This window comes from Diprion similis, chromosome 1 (assembly GCF_021155765.1).
Source record: "Diprion similis isolate iyDipSimi1 chromosome 1, iyDipSimi1.1, whole genome shotgun sequence".
In the NCBI taxonomy this organism is placed as follows: Eukaryota; Metazoa; Arthropoda; class Insecta; order Hymenoptera; family Diprionidae; genus Diprion; species Diprion similis.
Genome location: NC_060105.1, coordinates 5,052,212 through 5,075,827, shown reverse-complemented (window position 1 = coordinate 5,075,827; position 23,616 = coordinate 5,052,212). Strand labels below are relative to the sequence as shown.

General features: G+C 39.0%; 1 protein-coding gene and 1 non-coding gene across 2 annotated transcripts in view; one reads left to right on the top strand and one right to left on the bottom strand.

Annotated features, from left to right (window-relative positions):
• Positions 1 to 23,616, top strand: part of LOC124409964 (sestrin-3) — a 110,127-nt gene that overhangs the window by 28,254 nt on the left and 58,257 nt on the right. The gene's annotated exons all lie outside the window — the stretch shown is intronic.
• Trnak-cuu lies at positions 22,522 to 22,594 on the bottom strand. The gene has a single exon. It is a non-coding gene; the product is annotated as a tRNA-Lys (tRNA).

Here is a 23,616-nt window from a genome sequence, read left to right as displayed (position 1 = left end):
TAAAATTTCCTCACAACCCAATTACACGTTTTTGCAAATTCAGCGATCAAAGCTTTGCCCGAAAAATTTTTGCTTTAAACACATATAGCACATCACCTATACTTGTAAAGTCTTTTGCATTTTTTTTCTCGCTCTTTAGCAGAAAAAAATCGCAAGTATAATCCAACTTATCGAAATTTCCGATTTTCACCGTCGCAAACTCGCCCCAATATAATATCTAATAACGAGACACCGACGAGTCTCGAGGTTCGATTATCTAGACGAAGCGCCGACACGATGGATTAAAATTGAATATTACGGGATTATTATCGATTAATAGACGCACAAGATCCTAGACATCGATACCGCATTAAACCGAAATGAAAAAAAAAAACTCAATCACCCGTTTATCTATCGGGTACAGAAAACGACAGAAACGACGTTGCATAGAATATCGACAAAAGGCAAGAGAAATATAAAATAAAAAGAAAAAGAGAAAAATGAAATAAATATAACGAAACAAAACGTAAAACAAAAAAAAAGAAAAAAATCGAAATAATGCACACACCTACAGGTTTGCGAATCGATCGATCTTTGCCTATCACCTACAGTGTTGCACGTTGTGAACTTATAACGGTTAAACACACTTACGTTGACCAAATTCGTCTTATCACAATTAATCGCCTAATAAATCTCGATAGCAATAATTACCGGATCGGTGTGGCATGGCCTTAGAAAACAGCCGTTAAAAATCTAACTAATAAATAAATGAATAAATAAATAACATTATCTTACAACTGGCTTCTGAAGCGGGGGGGAGGGGGAGGGGGGACACATTTGGCATGGCTGTTTTTTTAGATAAATTACCTGTTCCTCGGTCGAGAGAAGTGAATCGATTCTAGTCCTTCAGGCCAGATAATCGTTAAATTACAAGTTTATCGACTACGCGTATTTGAATATCGCGTTAAAATATAGAGGGAGAGATTCTCTCGAGTTTCGAAGAGTGAACAGTTATAATTCCGATTTTTCGATTCAACAGCTATGTTATACGACGATAGAAGAAGAAGAAGAAGAAGAAGAAAAAAAATAGAAAAAAAACGAGGAAAAGAAGAGCCTTAGCTACTATTGATAAATTATATCGAGAAAAAAGCCTTCAACCTGGTTTTATCCCAAGTTTCTTGTTAAGTTATGGGGCGCGAGTGAGCGAGCTTTAAGTACCACCGGTCGCTGCTTTATTACAACAGCAATAGATACACTCTATAATCTAGGTCAATAGATACACGCGCATAATGCGAACCTACAGACACACACGCGCCTACAGATCCAAACATTTCATACACGTGTATGTATGCATATATGTATTATAGGTGATAAACGCGCCCGGCAATCTATGCGAATTGACACGATATTATATTATAACCAGTGAATCGTTGCTAATAATGGGGTAAAACATTAATTATTATACGTCGATCCAAGAGGTTGATCTTCACGGACAAGATATTGCATACGTGAACCATGACGAACGTGATATTTACATATTTCGAACGTTTTTAAAATTTATCCTCAAAATTTTATACATACCTAATATGCATATAGTAATGCAATTATTTATTATTCTTTGGTGACAAAAGTATGTTGGTATGTTGTATTTGGCCGGAATGCAAAGCGTTTATTGATACGCACGTGTATAATCGAGGTTAACGTATTATTCTGTACATGTAATACATACATATACATACATATATATATATATATACACACACACGAATTATGCAGGTAGTTGCATATCGTTGGTACGAATTTATCCAACTCTATATACGGACGACGTCTTCGTTACATATACGTAGACAGGGTGAATAACATTGCAGGATGATTTACTTGCGCAGGTGTCTTATACGGCTGCTGTATATACATATACGTATACAATATGCATATACCTATGTATAGGCACAGGTATACGCGTATTATAATACGCTTTTCATTTCATTCAATCAACTCGAAGGATGATAAATATTTATATATTATGTGTATGATGTTAAAAAGACACGCGATTTGGTTCGAAGCGACACTTATTTTCATTCTATTCGTCGATTTATGATATTTTGTATTACTATTATTATTATTATTATTATTATTATTATTATACATCACATATCCGCGTATTTTTATTTAATAATTTAGGCCAATGAAAACGGAATAATTAGAAAATACTTCCGTCCAGTCGCACAAAAATTGGTCAATCCTACTCGTGCGTATTAATGAAATTAGAAAAAGAAGAAGAAGAAGATGATGATAAAGGTAGAAAAAAATATTGGAATGGAATTTGCGATTATTTTTCAACTCGTTGACGACGGTGACTGCAAAAATTAGACGCTCGCTTTTCGAACTGAGGAAAATCGAGATAGATGCGTAAAACAATAAGGCGGAAAAATAATAGAAGAAGAAACTGATACATCTAATATCCATAGTACAGTAGGTATAAAGGTACAATATTAATGCCTGTTTACACAATTATAATGATATTTATACACATTACGCGACGTGCGGTGTTTTATTTTTCTGTTTTCTTTTTTTGCTTCGTTTTTTAGAAGAATGAATTCTCTTCGCTCTCTTCTTTTTTTTTTTTTTTTTTTTTTTTTTTCTTTTCTTATTGTTGTTGCATTTGATTTTCTTACCAACTTACGTGTGAATATGTGTATATATGTACTACTAATATACATATATAATATGTGTATACCTATATGTATAGGTATGTATGTATAGACTGTCAGAAGTCTCGAGGCGGCGGGTTTCTCACGCGCGTCACTCGTGAAATGAAATGCAGAAGTGGGACACAAATATTTTGGAAACCGGCGCGTCCTACGCGGTTTTATGCCATCTTATAGCCAATGCGTCTAGCTTTTTAGTATGACTTAGGTTGCTGCTTATTACGTCTGTGTACATATAACTTGTGTTATGTACACCTCGCGTTGAATTAATTAGCGTTCATTTCTTCCTTCTTTTTCTTTCTTTCATCTTTTTCTTAGAAAAAAAAAAAGGTTTTCTTTCCTCCTCAATTTAGGCAATAGCGTAGGTGTACTTAAAGTTTCGGAACGACGAGAAAAATATCATACACTTGAGGAAATTACTTACTACAAACATTCAGAAATCCCTTCAGCATCTGTATCTCAAAAACATCTCGCAGATATGCAAAACGTGATATCATCACACTTGCGATTGAAATAAAATTTATAATAATTTTTCATCCCTTTGTAAGTTCTCTCGTTCTCTTTCTTGCGGTGGTTTTTCTTTACTTTCGCGAAAAATTCAAGTTGAAAAAACATTTTTAACAACTACTCAACAAAGTACGGTGAAAAATCGTACAGCAAAGTAAATGGAAAACGGATGTTGTTGGTTATTATTTTTTTTTTTTTTTTTTTTGTTTTATTTTTGTTTCTGTCAGGTGAGCTGGAATTTCGCCGATATCATTGCACATATCGTACAGGTATACAACATATTCACACGTATAATTCAACGAGGCATTTATCATTCATCTCCATATGTATACATACATGTGTGTTTGTGTTTGTGTGTGTGTGTACATTATAATATGTATACACGTTTATTCCGCAGCCTTGATGTTTGCCACCCGTACATATAACTACCGAAATTATATTCGTGAATTGTCGTATACATGTATTTCTATTTACGAACGGTTTCTACGCTTACGTGCGTGTGTGTGTGTGTGTGTGTGTGAGGGAACCTCCTATCTAAATGTTGTCGAAAAAACATGTATGGAATATACATACATGTACATAGATTTACATACATATATGTATAATGTACAGTATGTGTAGGTATACTAAACCTCGAGATTCCTCACTCGGTAAGAGAAACGCGCGTATTGCGCCCGAATTTGCTCACGTGACATACGCGCACAAACATTCGTCGCATAAATTAGCAAGCGTTATATCGCGTTGCATATATTTAACTACGCTTCTCGTCGTCGTCGTCGTCGTTTATGGCTGTGTCACCGTGGTAAACAGCAGTGGTGGTCAAGTAAGTCAAACAGCCGAGAGGAGAAAAAGAAATACATAGATGAATAAAAAAAAAAAAAATATCTTCCTTTTTTTTCTATCCCTTTCTTTATTTTTTTCTCATTTTTCTCTACGAAAGATCTGCGTGTGTGTGTGTGCTCGAATTTCAGCAGCGGCAATTAATCAAAACGCTGGTAATTCCGATGCAGCTTCCAAAGCATATCGCCTAATTGCAAAAGGCTGCTGACGCCGGTTCGATTCATGTTTTAGTTTCTCTTGGTTGTACGAGTGAGTATACATAATTCTTCCGTTTCTCATTTTCCATACGTCAAATTTTCACGTCCAAACGGGTTTTACTTTTGAATATTTTTAGCAACTGATTATGATGATTAATTTGAACTCGGTGTGGAAACATCTGTAGGTTACATATGTAAGAGGCATAATAACTAGCAGCAACGCTGTCGAGATGCTCCGGGATCATCCGGTCGAGTCCAATTATACACGATTTGAGTCAAACTGTCCGATCAAATTAAGATCACAGTGACTCTGGATCGTTGGGTCGAATTTATCATTATCATTATCCATTTTCCAATCTTTGCGTATCCTCGACTTTTCATATTCTCTAATCGTATCTGCTGATTTTCTTCTCTAATTTATGCTGAAAGAAGTTCAGATCATTATTGACTTTCTTTTGTACGTTTATTCCGTTTTGTTTCTTCTCATTCTCGTGTTATATCAACATTCAAGGTCATTATTTCCAATTTTACTTGCAGATTATGAACTATATAGCTAAAACGAACGTCAAAGTTGTCCAAAAATATATCTATACAAAATAGGTATAACTATATATACTGTACTATGATTTCATGCGTACAATTAAACTTAAACGTCCCTCTGGTTTCTGATAAATCGTTGCAATCAAATTTAACGAACTTCGGGGGTAACTTGCATTGGAAAGAGGAATAAAAAAAGACAAACGATGAAAGAGAGTAAATTGGAAAAAAATAAATAAACAAAATTGATGTCTATAGCTACACAATTTGAAAATCCGACTTCGTTATTGTTGCATATCTCTGGCTAATAATCCGTTATTACCTTTAAATTTACGTACGTTTTTTCTTCTAAAAATTTTCAAGCAAAGGCTTAGACTTTTAGGATGAGAGCACCTCGTCACGCCATGTGGCAATTGAATCCGCTTCAGGAAGGAGGCAGGCCAAGTTATTATATTGTGTATAGAGAAGAGAACGCGGCGTGCCGAGTGTATTATGCCTATAAGGTATGCGAAACAATTCAAACGACGGAAAGACCTTCGCGTTTCTATACCCCGTCTTATTTTCGTTCCCGTTGACATTTATCAAACACTCGCACGAACTTCGCGGCTCTGCATGCACGAATATTGCTCGAGTGTGCCTGTGTCATGGTGGCGCCAAAGTGCCAGGAGAGCATTCGACCAAACTAGACGCCTGTTTTCCTCCCTCCTCTCCCCGTCATGTTCTCATTTACCGATTCAAGGACAAATTTCACGCCTGATTCATGCCGGTGGCGCACACGTTTCGTACACGCGTGCTGCGTATCAAGGAGTGGGGGAAACCATCGAGTCGTCAGCGATTCGGGGTTCTACTGTACAACGAAAATCGAAAAACTCTCGTTTACAATCGTTTGCAGCCTTTCTCGCTGACGATAATTTTCTCCTTTGGAATATTCGAATCCGCATATTTGTCTGTGTTCCTCTTAATGGCGAACGTATTTTTTGAGATGTATATAAAACACAAGGTCCTTTGGACGACCTTTGACCTTAAATAACTTTTGAAAGAATAAATTTGTTATAAAATGAAAGGAAACCTTTTTTGCAGAATGTACAATTTCTTTAAAAAAATACGTACTCGTCTTATCAGTGCACTGATCCGTTGACGAGTTGTAAAATTTAAACGTTTAGAAAAAAAAATAAAAAATTTCTATGTTATTCAAATGGGAAATAGAAAATCGCGGTGACGCTGCACTTCTAAATATTAATATTAAGAGCTCAAACTTGTACAGCGTTCTTTTTTTGTCATTTGGATAAATATTTTTAACCTGAATTTCGAAAACAAATAGTTAATTTTTTTAATATAGTCTAGTGTATGTATGTAAATGAATGGATAAAACAGTTTTTTCACGCTAGTTATATTCATCGCGATTGTTTACGCGAATCGTTTGTGTATTTAGTCGTCATCGCAGAAATGCATTCAGTAAGGATACGGTATGAGTAAAAGCCTGACTTGCAGACGAATATACGTGTACATAGCGGGTGGATTAAAAATGTCGAAGAAAAAGAAGAAGAAGAAGAAGGAGGGAAAGAGAGAGAGAAAAAAAATGAAAACGAAAAACAGGGAGAACAGATATGACCGTAATATTACGTTAATTAGGTAATTAACCTTATGAACTTTTCTTTTCTCTTGACGTTACGTTATACGTCGAATGTGCTATACATACATACATACATACATATATATACTATAATAGATTTCATTATTTTACTGGCCCAGTTCAGCGCGATGATCGCTAACTGATAAATACACGCGATCGATCATTTCAAATTCCTCTACAATGCATATGTATCTATACATGTATATACCTACGATACATATGATGCATTACACAGGAACGGCGTAATGGTAAATGTATATAGATATAGATATAATACGATTGAAACACTTTTCTTACTTCAAGCATATCAATAATTTTCATGTTATCAAATCAGTAGGTACTTTGTTTATTTTTATTTTTTTTTTTAGATCTTTCGTAGATGATTTTTTTTTCACTATACGATGAATTTACCGTCGAATTGCTTGTAATTGATTATCTTCTTCTTCTTTTTTTTTTTTTTTTATCCTTTTTTTCACAGAGCAGGGGACAAATTTTGTCAACCAAATGCTCAAGTTAATATTCATCGTCATATCTGTATAATACAATACGTGTATACCTATACGTATCATCCATATACATATAAATCTAGTATAATTTGTTCGTATAAAGCGTGAGTGAGTAAAAATCAAGACAACGCGTCATCGCGTACATTCTGGATTATAGTTCATAGGCTGATATCGCGAGGGTCAAACGCCATTATAATTTTTATAAAATAATAACGCTGCAGCGTTGAATATGTTCATCGACTGTGTGCCGCGTATTCGTTGAGCATTGTTGAGCGCAGCGATGACGGAGTTATTTGCAGAAAAATATTATCGGTGGACAAAATAATATCTTCTATATCCAATAATATCCACTTGTGTGTACATATAATACACTACGCTATATGCAATATAGAGGCAGAAATTATCACTTGCTGCAGGGGGAGAAACATGAAACAAAAAAAAATATCGAGTTAAAATTGAATAAAGGAGAAAAAAAGTTATTAAAATTCAATCTCCGATGGATAAAAAGAGGAACGCAATATGCGAGCGTTCGTTTTGTTATACTCGAGGGTGTTTTAATGGGCAGGTCAGCTTATGTGATCGTTCAAAGCTTATATATTACATCGATTCGATGTATAAACGTTCTAACGTCACAAAAAGACAAAAAGAAGTTACAAATTTTCGTTACACTCTTTCAATGACAGATTTTCCGTATTTATTGAGCGCAAAAATTCACATGTATTTTCAACATTTCTAAATCCACACGCAACTTATGTAATCTGAATTCAATTGACACAGGAAGAGATCCGTTTTCACTCCGGATAATTTTCACGTTGACGTTGCGGCTTTTAATATCGTTGTTTTTTCTTCTTTCTCTCTTCGGTTGAAGTTGAACAGAGAAAAAGAAAAAGAAAAAGAAAAAGAAAATGTATGTATATATGTATATACATACACGTGATACACGCACACAGAAATAGAAGCATGGAAGGAAAGCGAAAACAACAAACGAAAATAAGTTGAACGTTTGTCTCTGCGATAACGACGATGATGTTATAGGTTGGGGATATTTGCATCGATCGGGGAATGAGTCAGACAATCGTCTGTATCGTTTACCGAGGTATGCTGAATTTTTATTACCTCACCAGTCGTTGTACATACATACGTGTGTTTCTCAGCTACACGTGAGTACCTATGCCTTATACATAAGTTCTAACACACGGGAATGTTGTTCGCTCGTCTTTGAACATACAGAAAAACTGCGCATTTGCCTGTAACTTTTGTTTTCATTAAATCAAACTTACTGCGTGTATATATATTATATGGATTTGTGTAGCACTTACGGCACCATTGAAGACGGCTAAAACACCGATAGACGAAGAATCGTACGCACTGATTGTAATTAGTGAAATAAAATAGAACGCGACGGTCGTGTTTCATCCCTGAAATCTATTAATTAAACTGTTACGTCGAACGTTTAATTCGGAGGATTGGATTAGAGTAAGGCGACGAAGACTAGAGTTAGCCGATTTTGTCGTCTAACATCATGTCGTGTACATATTTACCATGTTGGAGTTAGTAACCTCGATGTAACGAAGCATCGTGGAATAAATCCAATTTTGCAATTTTAGAATAATTTTAGAATTTTCACAGAGTTGGCTTTTCAAAACACTTATTATTTACTAGCTCAATTTCAGACAATCCTAATGCTGCGAATTAACCATGTAACGATTTTCTTAAACGTGCATAATTGAAGTAACGTTACTTCAACTTCAACCTCATATTATACATATTACGTCTTCTTTGCTGGAGTTGCAGGGAATTAACGAAAAAGAGAAAAAGATATAAACTACGTGCGTGAACAAGTGTGATACGAGATGACGAATATATAAGTTGAAATTCTGACAATAAACAAAGGGGATCTTTGTGTACTGCAGATGTAACGCACGGTATAATATCATATGACGATATAACTTGACTTTTTTGTCTAGATACACATATACGCCTAGTTTAGTGTCTAACAATAAACTAAATTTTGGATCAGGTCGCTCCAGCCATTTACAGTTTTTTTTTTTTTTTTTACATTGATTTTATTTCCTTAATACAGGGGAGGGGGGGGGGGGGGGTGGTGGAACGGGGGTACTTAAGGAAATACGAGTAACCAAAGAAAATAAAAGTGATTTTCAGATGTCAGGAGAAAAAAGAAATTATATTTTTTTTTTTTTCGAGAGTAAAATGAAAAGTAAAGAAAAAGAAATGAAATAAATTTGATAAAATTGAGAGTAAAAGAATTAATATTTTACATAATTATTCTATGCAAAGGTCGAAAAAACTTTTTTTTTATAATTTTTGAAAATTTAAAATAATTCTCAGTAATGTTTATAGAGGTGATTTTTGACTATTTAAAAAACATTTTGAAAAATGAAATTCTTGTACAAAATTCTAAGGGTACCCATTCTGGCTTCTGGCATATCCTTCTCTCGATATTCGGCCAATATGCAACTGACGTCGCGGCTGAAGAGCGATATATATATATTTTGTATATTTTGTATGTTTAGTTTGATTGTGAGCGCAGGATGAGGCGATGCGTCTGTATTAGACCAACCGGTCGCCCCGAGAATGCCTCGCAAGGCTGCGATAACAGCTTATAGGTATCTAGATCGTTTATAAGGCAGACATTGTATGTATCTGGAAGCGGATGAATTTGTCAGACGCGCAGTTTACCGGCACGTGTCGCAATGCACATGGCTACTGATCCGTACAATCCTACTATCGTATATAGCGATGGACGGAGACTGCAAGCTGCACTTGTTGACGTCCGAGTTGCGATGCAAGCTTTGTTGCGCGTGGCTAATTTAATCGAGACTTGGTTAATTGAAGAAAAAGACAAAGACGAAGAAGAAGGAAATTAAGTGGAGAAAAACTTTTAAATATTTAATCATTTTCCAATTATTTTTTCCTATTTATAGATATATTAAAAAAAAATTTCGTTCGACCCTTTAACAACTATTATATGTATGAAAAAAAAAAAAAGTTATAATCATCGTGACATTTGAATGGGTATAAATTACTTTTGAGAAATTCGATTTTCCCGTATATAAATGAATTTTTTTATTTTTTTATTTTATTATTCTTGCTTATAATATCGACAATGACTCGTTCATAATAATTACGCGAGAATCTTACGTCATGCGAATAACACGATGTGATCAGGTATAAACGCTTTGCATGATCGGTTAAAAAATTGCTCAGCGATATCGAAAGGAAAGAATGAACGAAAAATCTCTACTATTTATAAATCTATTAATTAATATCTGTGCAAAAATTATCACTTTGTTTGTTTCGCTGCAATGCAGTTTTCTTATTTACATTGAACACTAGATTACTATTCAAATCTTTTTCTCCTATACGAGAAGAGGGTAGAATATGATAATAAAGAACGACATTATCGGACGGCGGTTCGCTGCAATCGAGTTCGGTGTGTTACGTTGTGAAAGAAAAGGTTACGAAATATCTAAACAGCTCTTATTATATACCTAGACGCAGTACATATGTAAGTATAGGTATATCAGTGGTACCTACAGGGCTATCAGCACACCCCGGCAAATTAACCGCGCAGCGGTCATCGACCCGGCATCGCCGTTGCGTGAGAGGGCGCAACAGGCGTCCCCGTTTCACTTTATACTATACCTATAAATATAATACCGATGTATTTATACGGGGGTCGCAACAAGTAAACCCAATGCACCGCAGAAATGAGCGACGGGAGGCGGAGGCGTTGGATCATTATTATTATTATTATTGTTGTTGTTGTTATTGTTATTATACGGGCCTGATGATAACGCGCGATCAATCGGAAACGATGATAATCACTTGTGCTTGTTTTTGTCATCGTTTCTTTTTCCAATCGAAAACGCCGAGCCGTATAGTATTCTTATAAATAAGTAATACAAATTAGACGAGTCCTCATTTCATTTCATTTATTTATTTATTATCTTCTATTTTTCTCGCTTTAAACGAATTTTAAAATATTTCGGGATAACCATTCGTTTTCTATATTCTTTACACTTCTCTGATTTATTCTTCTTCTTCTTCTTCTTCTTCTTCTTTAATTTTTTTTTCCTTATCTCACGTAGTATAAAAAACGAATCGATTTGGTTACTTTGTTGTATAAAAACAAAAAAAAAAAAAAAAAAAAAAAAAGTATAGGGAAAACTGAAGACGCGTCCGATTCTTCTCATCGTAAAAATTTTGTTGGTATGTTTGTCTGGCTGAGAGTTTATAAGGAATGTTATATATTATTGTGTAGGACACGCTGGTCGCAGGTGGCGGTAGCACATCGTACGAGATTCCTTGAGAGTTTAATATAATATGTATATATATATATATATATATATATATATATATATATATATATATATATATATATATATATAAAGGAATCTAGTCCAAGCATTTGAAAGATAATTTACTCCTGCAGAAATAAAACTTTTTTGGCAAACGGCCTGGATTGTTTAAAGCTAGGGAATACGACAAACAATAAATAAGGAAATGAAAATAAACGGTAATAAAGTTTGAGAGCACAACCGTGTAATATTATGTGTGTGTGTAGTTCTTTTTTTTTCATTCTTTATTTTGTAATTTTATTATTACGCTATTTATTTATTTATCATACACTTATGTATCGTTGTTGTTTCTTCGTTGCCGTTTATCCGAGATCATTGAACTCGCCGCCGCCACACCGATGTTATATCATGCCTCTGTGCATCGCATATGTGCATCAGCGTGTGGAATGTGTCACAAGTACACTTAAGCGTACGTATCGTTGCAACTTCTTTGCTCGTGTAGTAATGGCTCTGTTATCAGAAAACAGAAGAGACGAGGCGATTATTTTCCGACACTCGTTATTCGTATTATGATGCAGTTTCTCCAATTATATTTAGCGTACGAGTCTGGCCGCGTATGCGATCCTCACTGCAAAATATCTCGCTCAATCTGACTCAATTGTCAGCTCATTACTGCGCTGTATTTATTCATTTTCTCTCGTCGATTATTCATCCCTTGAATATATTCCTTCAAACCATGTCAAAGAAATTTTACTCAAGTTTTCTGGCGAGCTTCACTTAATTGTAACCGTAAAATATTCAATCCCGATGACGAAGGAACTTGTGGAATTTCCGTGCAGGCGTGCTTCTGCGTTATCGTTAATTTATCTGGAATCCAGTTTGCTCTAAATGTTAATCAATAGGAAGTGTACAGTAGTAAACAGTATAACAATTATCTCGAACCCGATATACCATCGTACGGTTCCGTAACACAAGACGCACGCGTGTAACAACAATTCCATGCATCATTTTACCGCGCCCGAATCAACTCAGCGCTTATAATTATCACGTGATAAAAGTTTAACGGAATTATTATAATTATATAGAACAAGCAGGCGTTTCGACGGGGAAAACGAATTGAATTACTCATGGCGTGTCTCAAATTCCTTTTTTAGGTAAAATATCATCCACCGGTTTCGTCCCACAACCATCACGCCATGTCTGAACAAAGTTGTTGTGTACCAAAGCCAGAGATAAGAAAAGGGTGGATTCGTATGCACCGATATAAACCCCGGTTTCAGATAGATAGAATAAGCTCAGGCATTTGCAGCAATTTTTGAACGTCATTCAAACCGTTTTTCAACGTGGGAAATGGACGCCTGTAATAATAACGAATATTAATAATTGTGAATACGGAGTGACGCATAGCCACGTGCAGAGACTTACACCGACACGATAACCGCGTGGCCGATTGCCCTGCACTTCTCGTGTAGAATTGTGCAGATAATAAAATACCGCGGTGGTTGAGTGCAAGCAACGAAACAGATAATAACTCGAGTTAGCGCAGCAGTGTTGATGCTGATGCTGTTGTTGCCGGGGTTGGAAATCGTCCGAGCTAAAAGTGGGTTATGATACCTACACCGTATAATCTCTTCCTCGTCTCTTCGTTGCATATATGAAATTTCGTAACGTCGACATCTGTAATATGCAATATTACAATCTAATCGAGACACCGACTGCCGTCGCGGCGAAACAGAGACCGGATGACATTGTTATCCTTATCACTTCTCACGGAATAAAATGCATTCCCTTTACTGGTACGTTCACACTGTACAAACAACTGCACAGTTGTCGAAACGATTTTTTTCCCACAGTCATGTTTCACCGGACTTTGATCATCGCCGTTTGGTTTCTGGTGTTTTCATCAGACTTGCAACCGTCGTTGTCACCCTTTTTAACGATCATCGGGTACAAGAACTTGATCGGTGTCGAAGTCTTCAACTGCCGGGTGTTTGAACCTTCCATAATAAAGATGGCACCCTTTATCAATCGCATTCGATGAATATGCGACTGCGGTATAATAAGAGACGTGATCGTTGATCGTTCGGAAAGACGGTGAATGGATTCCACCGGAATGTGAATCATGAGTGTGTTTAGTCTTTTCCGAATGACGATCGTTACTCTCACCAAGTCAGAAGTTTGCGCAGAATCGACAGCCGGTGTTTTGTTCCAACTGCAAGCTGCAGGTCAGAGAACGATAAGGCATCTAATATAGTACAGATACCCCCAACACCATCTCACACGCTGTTTGAACGCACGCTAGCGTTCTCCAGCGTCTGGTATAACACAAAACAAAAACCGCTGATCCCCACGTTTGCCCTAGATGTATGCTCAGAGATTAGAACTACGATAACGCGTGTATAGTTTGGTCGGCCAGACTCCTCTGGCTACGGCTATACAGTCTACGACGTCCTTCTCTTCGCTAGTTTCTCCTCCTTCCTTCTCCTCTTTTATACACCGTTTTTCTTCTATCTTCGGTTTCGTTCCTTTTCTCACCGCGTTGCATTGATAGTCTCTTAGCTCTTGCGGGCTAAACTATATAATATATATGCCGCAATAGAAAACAGACGTGAAAAATAACGTCTGCGACTCTTGAATCGGCCTAATCTTATCGCTTAGAGAAGTAGGTAGGTACGATATTATTTAGCTATACGTATAACTTCTTGTTCAAGTATTATAATAGTGAATAGATGGAATTCAGAGGTTTTATTGATCTCCTATACGCACTAATTGCCGAATGAAAACGATATAACTCGAGTAGGTATTTGACTTACGAGTTACGCTAGACCACTTGTTCAAGCACACTCTTATAAATATATGAGGACCGTGTTGTTTCAACCTATATACGCCGTGTGTATATAACACATATGTAAAGCTGCTAGAACATTGTTCGTTTTTCACGCCAAGATATCTCAATCCGCATGCCTATAATACAATATACATATAACATACTCTAAATAAAGTTCTAATTTTTTACATCCTTCCTCGTAAGTACATTGCGAAATTTTGCAAATTCAATCGAGCTTAAGCCACGGTCTCAATTCCATCGCGACTGACGTAAAGTTTCATACTTTGTACGAAATCGAGGAAGAAAAAAAATCGACAACGAGAGTCTCACATTTTTAAAACGATAGAGCATTCAGGCATTCGAATCACGTATCTTGACTAGCTGCAGGTATCATCGTCGGATGGCGAATCTTCGCTAATCTCTTACATACTTGGTTTTACCGAATCGCAAATTTGGCTTGATTCCTCTCCGTTCTTTTATTTTTTCATTTTCTTAATTCTATCAATTTACTCTTCACGTCGATTGTCGAATCGATCGGTGCCCCACCCTATACGTGCGTTTGTATTATACAATATATGTACGTAATTAGTACGCGGTTGCGATCGCATCGCCCACATAATATGGAGGTACACGTGTGCGGGATGATGTCACGGTTGAGGAGGAAGTGAGCGCGCGGAATGGAAGACTCGAAGAGCAGTGCCTGTTGAAATCTAGCGATGGAAAACAGCGCGGCACTGCCATGCCGTCGTGTTACAAATACAAAATGGGCCTCCCCCCCCCTCCCCCCAACACTCACACACCTTCTGCATTATTCCAAGCACGTCCGACTGTTTTCGAATCTCGTAAGCACCGTTCTCTGTTCCTGCATGTTCAATCTTCCGCGTTACCTCTTCCGTATTATATTTCATTCTTAATATGCTGTGTTCTATCACGATGCGATACGGACGAGAGACTCCTCGACACCATCTATATGTATGTACATACATGTGTATACGTATATGTATACTGTAATAGAAAATTTGATGTAAATATTCTCAAGGCTTTACATACGCCGTGCACCTACACTGTACGTAGGTAAAAAACAACGCTATTACTGGTGCTGTTTCTCTTCACATTCAGCTATGGATTGGATTTCATGCTCTGTTATTCGTTATGCACACTATACGTATCTTCATACCATTGCATGCCCGCATTTTCAAACGATGGACAACTGCTCTTGGGATATGAAAAGTTGACATCGCATGAAAAGCCAGTCATGGTTGATGCTGTTTTTTGTCAAAGCAATCTTCTCTTTTTTACATATATATGTATCATTTCTTAACCTTGTTTCACGGTAAACGGATGTTCGAAGCATTAAAGAGTAACTAAACCCAGAGCTGTTTGTCATTGTAACTTGGGATTGAGAGCAGATGGATTGATAAACGTTTGGCGTGGCTTGATACGAGTGATTTACGTCCACGGGTAAATTATATACCGATCTGATGAATGGAGTCGACTGTTTGTGGGCTAATTTACGTCTTGTCCTCAGGTCCCTTTTCTTGGGTTATAATCATTCGGTCGATTATTAAATCAAAAGACGGGCCAATAAATAACCGCGGAAAACACGTCGCGGCGTGTGTACGAGAAGCACTTTCTGCGTTTGCCCGATTTGTTCTCGTCTCGTCTCGCCACTTTTTACCAACGAAACGCGAAGCTCCTAAATTTATGGATCGCCATTCGACGAACCGATGCGCCCGGCATCTGCGAGGCAGCCTAGAAGTCTATTTATATGACGACAAATCGGAGAAATAGAAAGTGAGAGAAAAACAACAACAACAACAAAAATGAAGCAACAAATATACCGAAATTAAATCTATCTTCACGCGGGGTGCTGCTGATGCAGAGTCTTTCCGGACCACTTAAGATCTACTCTTAGCATCTCTGCATAAGCATCTTTTTTTTCCTTGCGGTAGCTGTGATGCTGATCTGTTATAGCTGGAAAAACGAGGGTAAAAAATCGGCTGGTAAAATCCTCGAGAGATTTTTTTCCTCGATATCTCTCGACGCGCTACGAACGATCGAACTCACCTGCGCATCGGGGACGATAATGATCCGAGAGGAACCAACGCCGACCTGGCTAGGGTCACACGCGTTTGCAATTAGGCGAGCAAGCACGGCATCAGCAACAGTTCGTCGTCTGATCGTTTCACCGTGTTTAGCTGTTTGAGCACGTTTCACGCTGCAGGGGTTAGCCGAGCGTAATACCAGAAGTAGAAGTAGAAGTAGAAGTAGAAGTAGAAGGAGGAGGAGGAAGAGGAGGAGGAGGTCGATCTCGGTTTCGCTTTAGTTGCCGGTTATTAACGGTTCGCTACGTGCTCGGCATCGCTTAGAATCAGAATTAAGCACGGCTTGGCCACAGTCGAGATGTGGTGTGGGTAAGGCACGCCACGCCACGTCCATGAACGAACGGCCCAGGGTGAATTACGCGTAGAGTTTGAATAGAATCGGCGTCAAGACAGCTTTTACTTTTGACCCGTGCTGCAGAGCAGAGCGTGCGCGTAGAGTGACCACCACACCACACCACACCACCTACGGCTCGGTTGCAGCGTTATAATTTATTGGAGCAATTTGTTACGCCGAGTGAACGATCTCTATTATCGTCGAAGATCTTCGCCAGCTATTACACACTGTATATGAAATTTATATTTAGAATTCATCGCCGAAAGTCTTAAGTCGCATGCACGCACGCCTGCTCTTGGTTATGTAACGTGCTTCAAGCTCTTAAGAAGCTTCGGGAGCTTGGAACTAATTTCACTTTATAACGGGGATGTTGGGTTGGGCACTGCTTCTCTTAACATTCTCTTTACAGGTGTCTTGTGCACGAATGGGAGCAGGGAATTAGAATACGCGTTGTTCCGTTTCATCATTCGCACAGCGTCAACACGAGACGTGTATATAGGCACAGTGTGATCGGTATTCCACGACCTCCCTTGAACCCGTTCGATGTTTTCAATGCCCTCCGGCTTATCATGTGCTTCTCGTATTTTTAACAACAGTTTACAAACGCCGCCGCACGTTCACCCGAATTAGCAACGGTCAAAGCGGATTCTATGGCTCTTCTGTGTACCCACGTTACACTTACTTACATCACATCACTTTTCAAGTGTTGCTTCGAAGTTGTGGCTATAATTCTTTACGACGCTTGCGATAATGGGCCTATGCACACTTCACAATCAAACGTTGTTATCGGGCACAAGCCTTATTTACGCCTATCACACCTACCCGCGATGCACAAGTGGACCTTATACGGACCTCCGTCCGTCTCGAAAACATTACAAACTTTTAGACTCCGTGAATAGCCAGGCATTTTAACCTCTAAGTTTAGTTAACCGCTGTTCGTCGCTTGAAAGTCCCGCCACCCTTGAGTCGACGTGACGTCACGTGGCTCCAGCCAATCCCGACGCGTTTCGAGACCTCGCTAGGATATTTGAAATCTTGTAGGCAAGTTGGGTTTTATTTCGACGGATAGATGAGCAACTGGATAAACTTGGTAATAAGTGTTAGGTAAATATATGTATGTACAAGAAACCGAAACACTACATCAAGGAACTTTCCAGCAAGCTGTGTGCTGTGTACAATCGTGAATCATTTATTATTGTGCCTTTTCTTTATTGTTACTTTGTTAAAAGTATAACAAATATATGTATATGTATATACACATGATGTGGTACTTATCGGAAAGCAAATGCACTTGTACGGTGACCCAATTCCTTTTCCGAGGCCCAGCAACACATGTGCTTGTCTTGCCACGAGGCTCGTGTAGTAGGATTAATAACATCGATTTAAAAATATTTATACCAACACGATGGCTAATATTATTGTGTGCAAACGAATAATGAAAATAACCGCGATGATATCGGCATGCAATAACGTGTGTTGATCCAATAAATGGTGAAAAAAAAGAGAAATATCGACACCCGCAGGCACCACGTGCACTCTCGGGTCCATCGCACCGGGACTGACGCGATATTCTTAGACGCGTGCAGGAGCAGGCATTCAAGAGTGTTGTTGCATAATTATAATGCAATCTTGTGAAGAAAAAAAAAACGAGAAAATGGAGGAAGAGAAGTGGAAACGCTTGCCTTCTGCGATCGCTGGGTTGCGGTGCATTTAGCGATTCAGTTGTTTACCGTAAACTGTGACTCAAACCAAAGTTTCCTTCCACGTACATACATACACACATTATACTTCACACGTTATTACGTAGGCATGTATACATACACGTGTGCAGGGAACCGCGTCGCCATTCAGCACGTGGGACACATCTATACGAAATATCTGTACATGGTTTCTATTTAAAGAGCCACTTGTTTTCAACAGCGTTCCCTCTGTCTTAACGTCGTTCTAACATACATAATATGGCAATCGCGAATGCTACGCATTCGTAATAAGGAACCACTCTTGGCGCCAGCGTGTCATGCAACATACGAATATAAGTATACGTAACATGAATATTACTCGATTTTTACGGGGTTTGTAAAGTCATTTGGCAGAATTTCAAAAATTTCAAGATATCGCTTCAAAATCGGACACTATATAGAATCAGAATAACGCATATTCGTAACCACCGTTCGCACCCTATACAAGATAACGGAAATGAGGAATATATACGTATGTAACGGATCACGTTTACGTATAGATTGATTGATTGATAAAAATGACATCCCATAATGTGTATAAACGTGTTGCGATAGCCTTTGAGTGTCTCTCAGAAATGAAGAGAGTAAGGAAAAAGAAAAAAATAAAAATAAACACAGCTTTTCACGCTCACCGGAGGTTTGAAATTTTTTATTTTTTGGCAATTTGCCGAAATAGTTTAGACAATTATAACGTGTAGCGAAAAGCAAAGCCCCATCGTCCTATATACTATAGTGGAAATTGCGCACCGGTTGATTCTGATCCGAGATTAATTGGCCCAGCTTTGTCTATGAATAGAATTCTTCGCCCGTTGATACATACGGATGTGCAGGTCGACGTCTTTCTGTGGATGGATGGATGGGTAGGTAAGTACCGAAAGGAGAGCCTCTGACCCTAGGGCGACATCTTTTCTCTGCGGCAACCCGCATGCATATTATATTCCTTTAACCCTCCTTCCACATCGCGGTACAGTCAGGACCAAATTTGGACATTTCAAAACATGGTCAAACAGTGCACGGTTCGATCGTACGACCTCGCGGAAGTGCATCCAAGTAATTTCCAAGCAGCAGCAGTGGGTGGACCTTGAAGGCATGTTTAAAAAATTTAATACAACCCCGAGGCTATCACATCGTCTGCAATTCGTAATAAAATAGGTCAAGAAGAAGAAGAAGAAGAAGAAGAAGAAGAACCGACCCACAGCTGTAAAGCCATACCTACCTACCTTGCCTCTAAAATTATGCGACACTTTTTGTGACAATTTTGTTGGTTAGATCTTCGCGAAGAGTTGAGAAAACGTTTCCTTTACCGTGCGAGGTTACATGTCCAATAATCTACGCACTGGGGAGATGACAACAATGGACGACATTGTGAGCGCGGGACCAGGCCGCGTTGCCTGTTTGCATTTATACATATACGTACCCACCCAGGTACATACGTGGACACACGCGTTACACGTGTAATACGTTGACGGTCACGCCTCGTACGCTCTGAGGCTGCAAAATGCGTGTCGATGTTTGTGGGTATCTGTATTTGCGGACACGATCTTACATGTGAGAAGAATGGACTCTCGCGTTTTTAGGCGTGTGATGTGTGATGTGTGTGTGTGTGCTGGTGGGTATAGGTATACAGTGATGTCCATATGGTCGAGATCACGCGGTGGCCATGTGGCTCCTGCATGATAGGAGAAACGTCTTTAATGGCTCTGAATTACGAGAGGTGGGGGGAGGGGGCGTTTTTTTTCTCGTAGTCAAGGGAAATACATCTTTTCGATTTATATAGGTTTATTGTAAAACAAATACATCTATACTAGATACCGCATAATGCGAAAATAATGGAATTTTTGTGGCGTACAGAAAAAATTAAATTCGTCAAAGTTCGCTCCTGTTATCGATATGACCGTATTAGGGTAGTTGAGTTATCTGTTCGAACTCATTAGGCTCGGTACTCGATGGTTCTCTTGCTTTCCTGTCAAAAAGTAACAACAACAACAATAATAATAATAATAATAAAAATACAACGAAAAGCTGTGGAGCAGAAAATAAAAAATAACCTAGTTACCGAGTCCCACAAAAACACGTTGCGTAATATATACATATATACATATATATATATATATAGTATGCACAACTACCTCGTGCGTAAATATTCTTCTAAATTTGTTTTCTTTGCACAGAGTAATTTCCGATCCTTCGGGTCAGCGCTGATTATTCTTTCGCTCTCCAAGCTTATTTCCCCTTTTAGCTGCATTTTCACAAAATTGTTCCTGCTGTAATTTGATATCTTAACTATGTATAAGTAAACGAGGAAAAAATTTTCGGATCATTCGGTGAGTACCAAAATCATGCCGATATACCATCATCGAGCTTTGTTTTATTAACCGTGCAGTTGCGGTGAGTTCCAGCGTGGTTGACTATCGTCGCAACGAATTAAAGCAGGGAGAGATGCGTTAGCACCTATTTCGAGTACCGGGCACAGGGTGAATCAGAAGGAAATCGACGCAGTCATGTTCCGAGTCCAATGCTGACACCAGTTACATTGCAGGTGCCTCACGGATTAAGTACTTTGTGGCGAACGCTGCGGCCTAATAAAGCTTACGATTCAACGGGAAGTGCCTTCAACCTGCCCGGTTTGCCCCGCTTTGTAAGGCACCACGCTGTGCGATACACGGAACACTGTCGTCAAACGATGAATAATTTCATGCGCGATATTATCATGAATTAAGACTCTTTTTTCGACGGCACGTGTCTCGGTCCACGTGCACGTGCCAAAGGAATAACAAAATGACGTATGCGTGTCACCAAGTCGACCAAGGATCTCTGTGCAAACGTTCCTACCGCGTATATATACATTTCTTGGCCTGCATATTCAGGTGATCAAGTCACGGGTCTCTTGTGACAGCACGCACAAAAAACAGTGGACATCCGATGGATCTGGAAATGGGATTCTCGAAGTGCTGACCGTTTTTCGTCTTGCACGAATATCGCTGCGTAACAATTGCGTAGAATTTCTCATATCATTAATTATTTCGCATTATGGGGAAATTATCATTTGGAATGCATTCCTCTGTGTTACCGACCGTCATTACGTAACTGTCGGTAAAATCGACACTGATCGATGAATAGCATATAAAGTGCAAAAGCTGAGACACACGCGTGTGTCAGCTTTTGTACGTTGGACAGCTATTCCAGTAAAATTTGAATGCCGTCGTCGCATGCATGGTCGGTCTGTCTGTCCGTTTTTAGTTACGACGCTGAACGTTCCTTCGCTTTTGTACATCACACGTGTGAATGTATGCGTTTTTTAGACATGCGAAGCGTGAGAGAGCAGCGGCATCAGCAGCATCAGCAGCAGCAGCAGCATCGTGTGTATATTTAGTGTTGTTGGTGGGCATACCTACCTAGATTCACGAGTACACGTGCAGCTCTCGATTATTTCAGTGGATTTAGGTTAGCCACGTGTACACGATGTTGCGACGTCTTTCCGCGCTTCTCTCGCGTTTTTTATTTCATTTTATTTTATTTTATTTTTTTCTTCCACCCCCTTATCTCCCTTCTATCCATTTATCGTTCTTCTTCGCAATCGTCAAACTCCGCCCAAATGTAATCGCATCGCATGTACATTGTTGCATGAATATACTAATTAAATGCAACAGATTCAAGTGAAGCACCGCAATGTAAACCAGAAACCACGCAACGAACCGTCGGTTTCGATAAGCTTCGTCGTTCCGCGAAACCCTGTTTCGGAGTATTCGAGATATCGTTTACCCTCGATTTTTTTTCATTTATCAACCTCTTGGCTCTCACGGACAATGGTGCGGTTTTCCACTTCATTTCCTACGCCGCAGCAGCTCTTCTCACGTATATACTCATTTTAAAGAGTCTTATTTGCACCGTTTTTTTTTTTTCTTCTTTTTACTGTGAGGATAACGAGTTCCAGTGATAAATAAAACGCGGTATTCCGATAACGGATGCTTTGTGTACCAGAACCATGCCGGCGGGTATCTATCCGGGCGGGAACTTTAAGTGTCTAATGAACAAATTTTCGGGAGAATAATGAAAGACTTGATCCTCGTTCAAAGTATCCCGGCCACACACGACGTACGTACACGTATAGGTATAATATCAGAGTCAGCTAAAGTCGGCGATAGATTAGATTTGTCTATTTTTAGTAAAACAACGAGATAATTGAGCCCCCCCGTTATAAAGGCTGTCGCTGGTAAATCGGTGTGCAATTAAAAACTGGGTCAGCGAACTTTACGCCCTCGGGAATCGGTGTGGAAAAAATATCATCGCCCAACGTGGGGCTCGAACCCACGACCCTGAGATTAAGAGTCTCATGCTCTACCGACTGAGCTAGCCGGGCTTGTGGAAATTACGACGCCGCCCAATTTCATAGTCCGGATACAGTTTGCCTCAAGGGTCGCCTAAATCACCCTGCAATTAAGACTTCATCTCGACGTTTAATCATCCTCGGACAAATTACGCGGAACGAGAATTCCAACGTTTTTCATGGTACGACGATAATAGCACAATCTACCATTGTACCGAATTGATGCATATCCTAACACCGTAGAGAACGATGGCGTCAAAATTGGCGGATGGTGGGGTGCGTTAAACGTCCGGTAGTGTTAGATCGACGTGAAATTAGTAGGTATTGCCATCTAAAACAGATGTCCATACCCTATTCTTGAGCTAATTTGAATGAAAGATCACGTTGGATGGTGATAAATCGCTTACAAATGTAGAAAAAATTGCTATCTAATTTTTTCCCATTTTCATTCTCAACCCTTAGTCTCCCTGTCTGATTCAAGTTCTACAACCTCGTATTTTATAGTTTTCTTAATCTTCGTTATTTTCGAATGTACAGGAAAAAGATGAGCGGAGAATTCCATTCCAGTGCTCAAGAATTAAGTACAAAAAAAAAAGGTCAGCAGAGAGACTCAAGACTCGGAATAAAAATCTGAAAACATTAGATATTTTTTTTTTTTTTAATATTCAAAGCTGACCTACGACCATCCAACTTTGAAATCCCCCCCTAAAAAAAAAACCATTTACCGACCACCCCGATGTATACCGACGGAGCGAGCAGTCCTTCGAAAATCGTTTCTCCCTTCAATGTCGAAAACCGTAACGTTCCAAATTCGAACCCCCATATTCGACGGAACCAATCTGTTGCACAGCCACCCTGCGCAAGGAATTTCCAGGGATTTTGGGGCTGCGAATGGACAGCGGCCGGGGGGGGGGGGGGGGGGCGATTGGGTTCGTTTCTGACTGTAGGACTTAAGCTCGGACCACGAAGAGTATATTTGCGACTCGCCATCTCTGGCTAATGGCCAGCCTAAGCGGTCAGCCTGAGCATGCAGCAGCAGCGACCCCTCGTTCCTC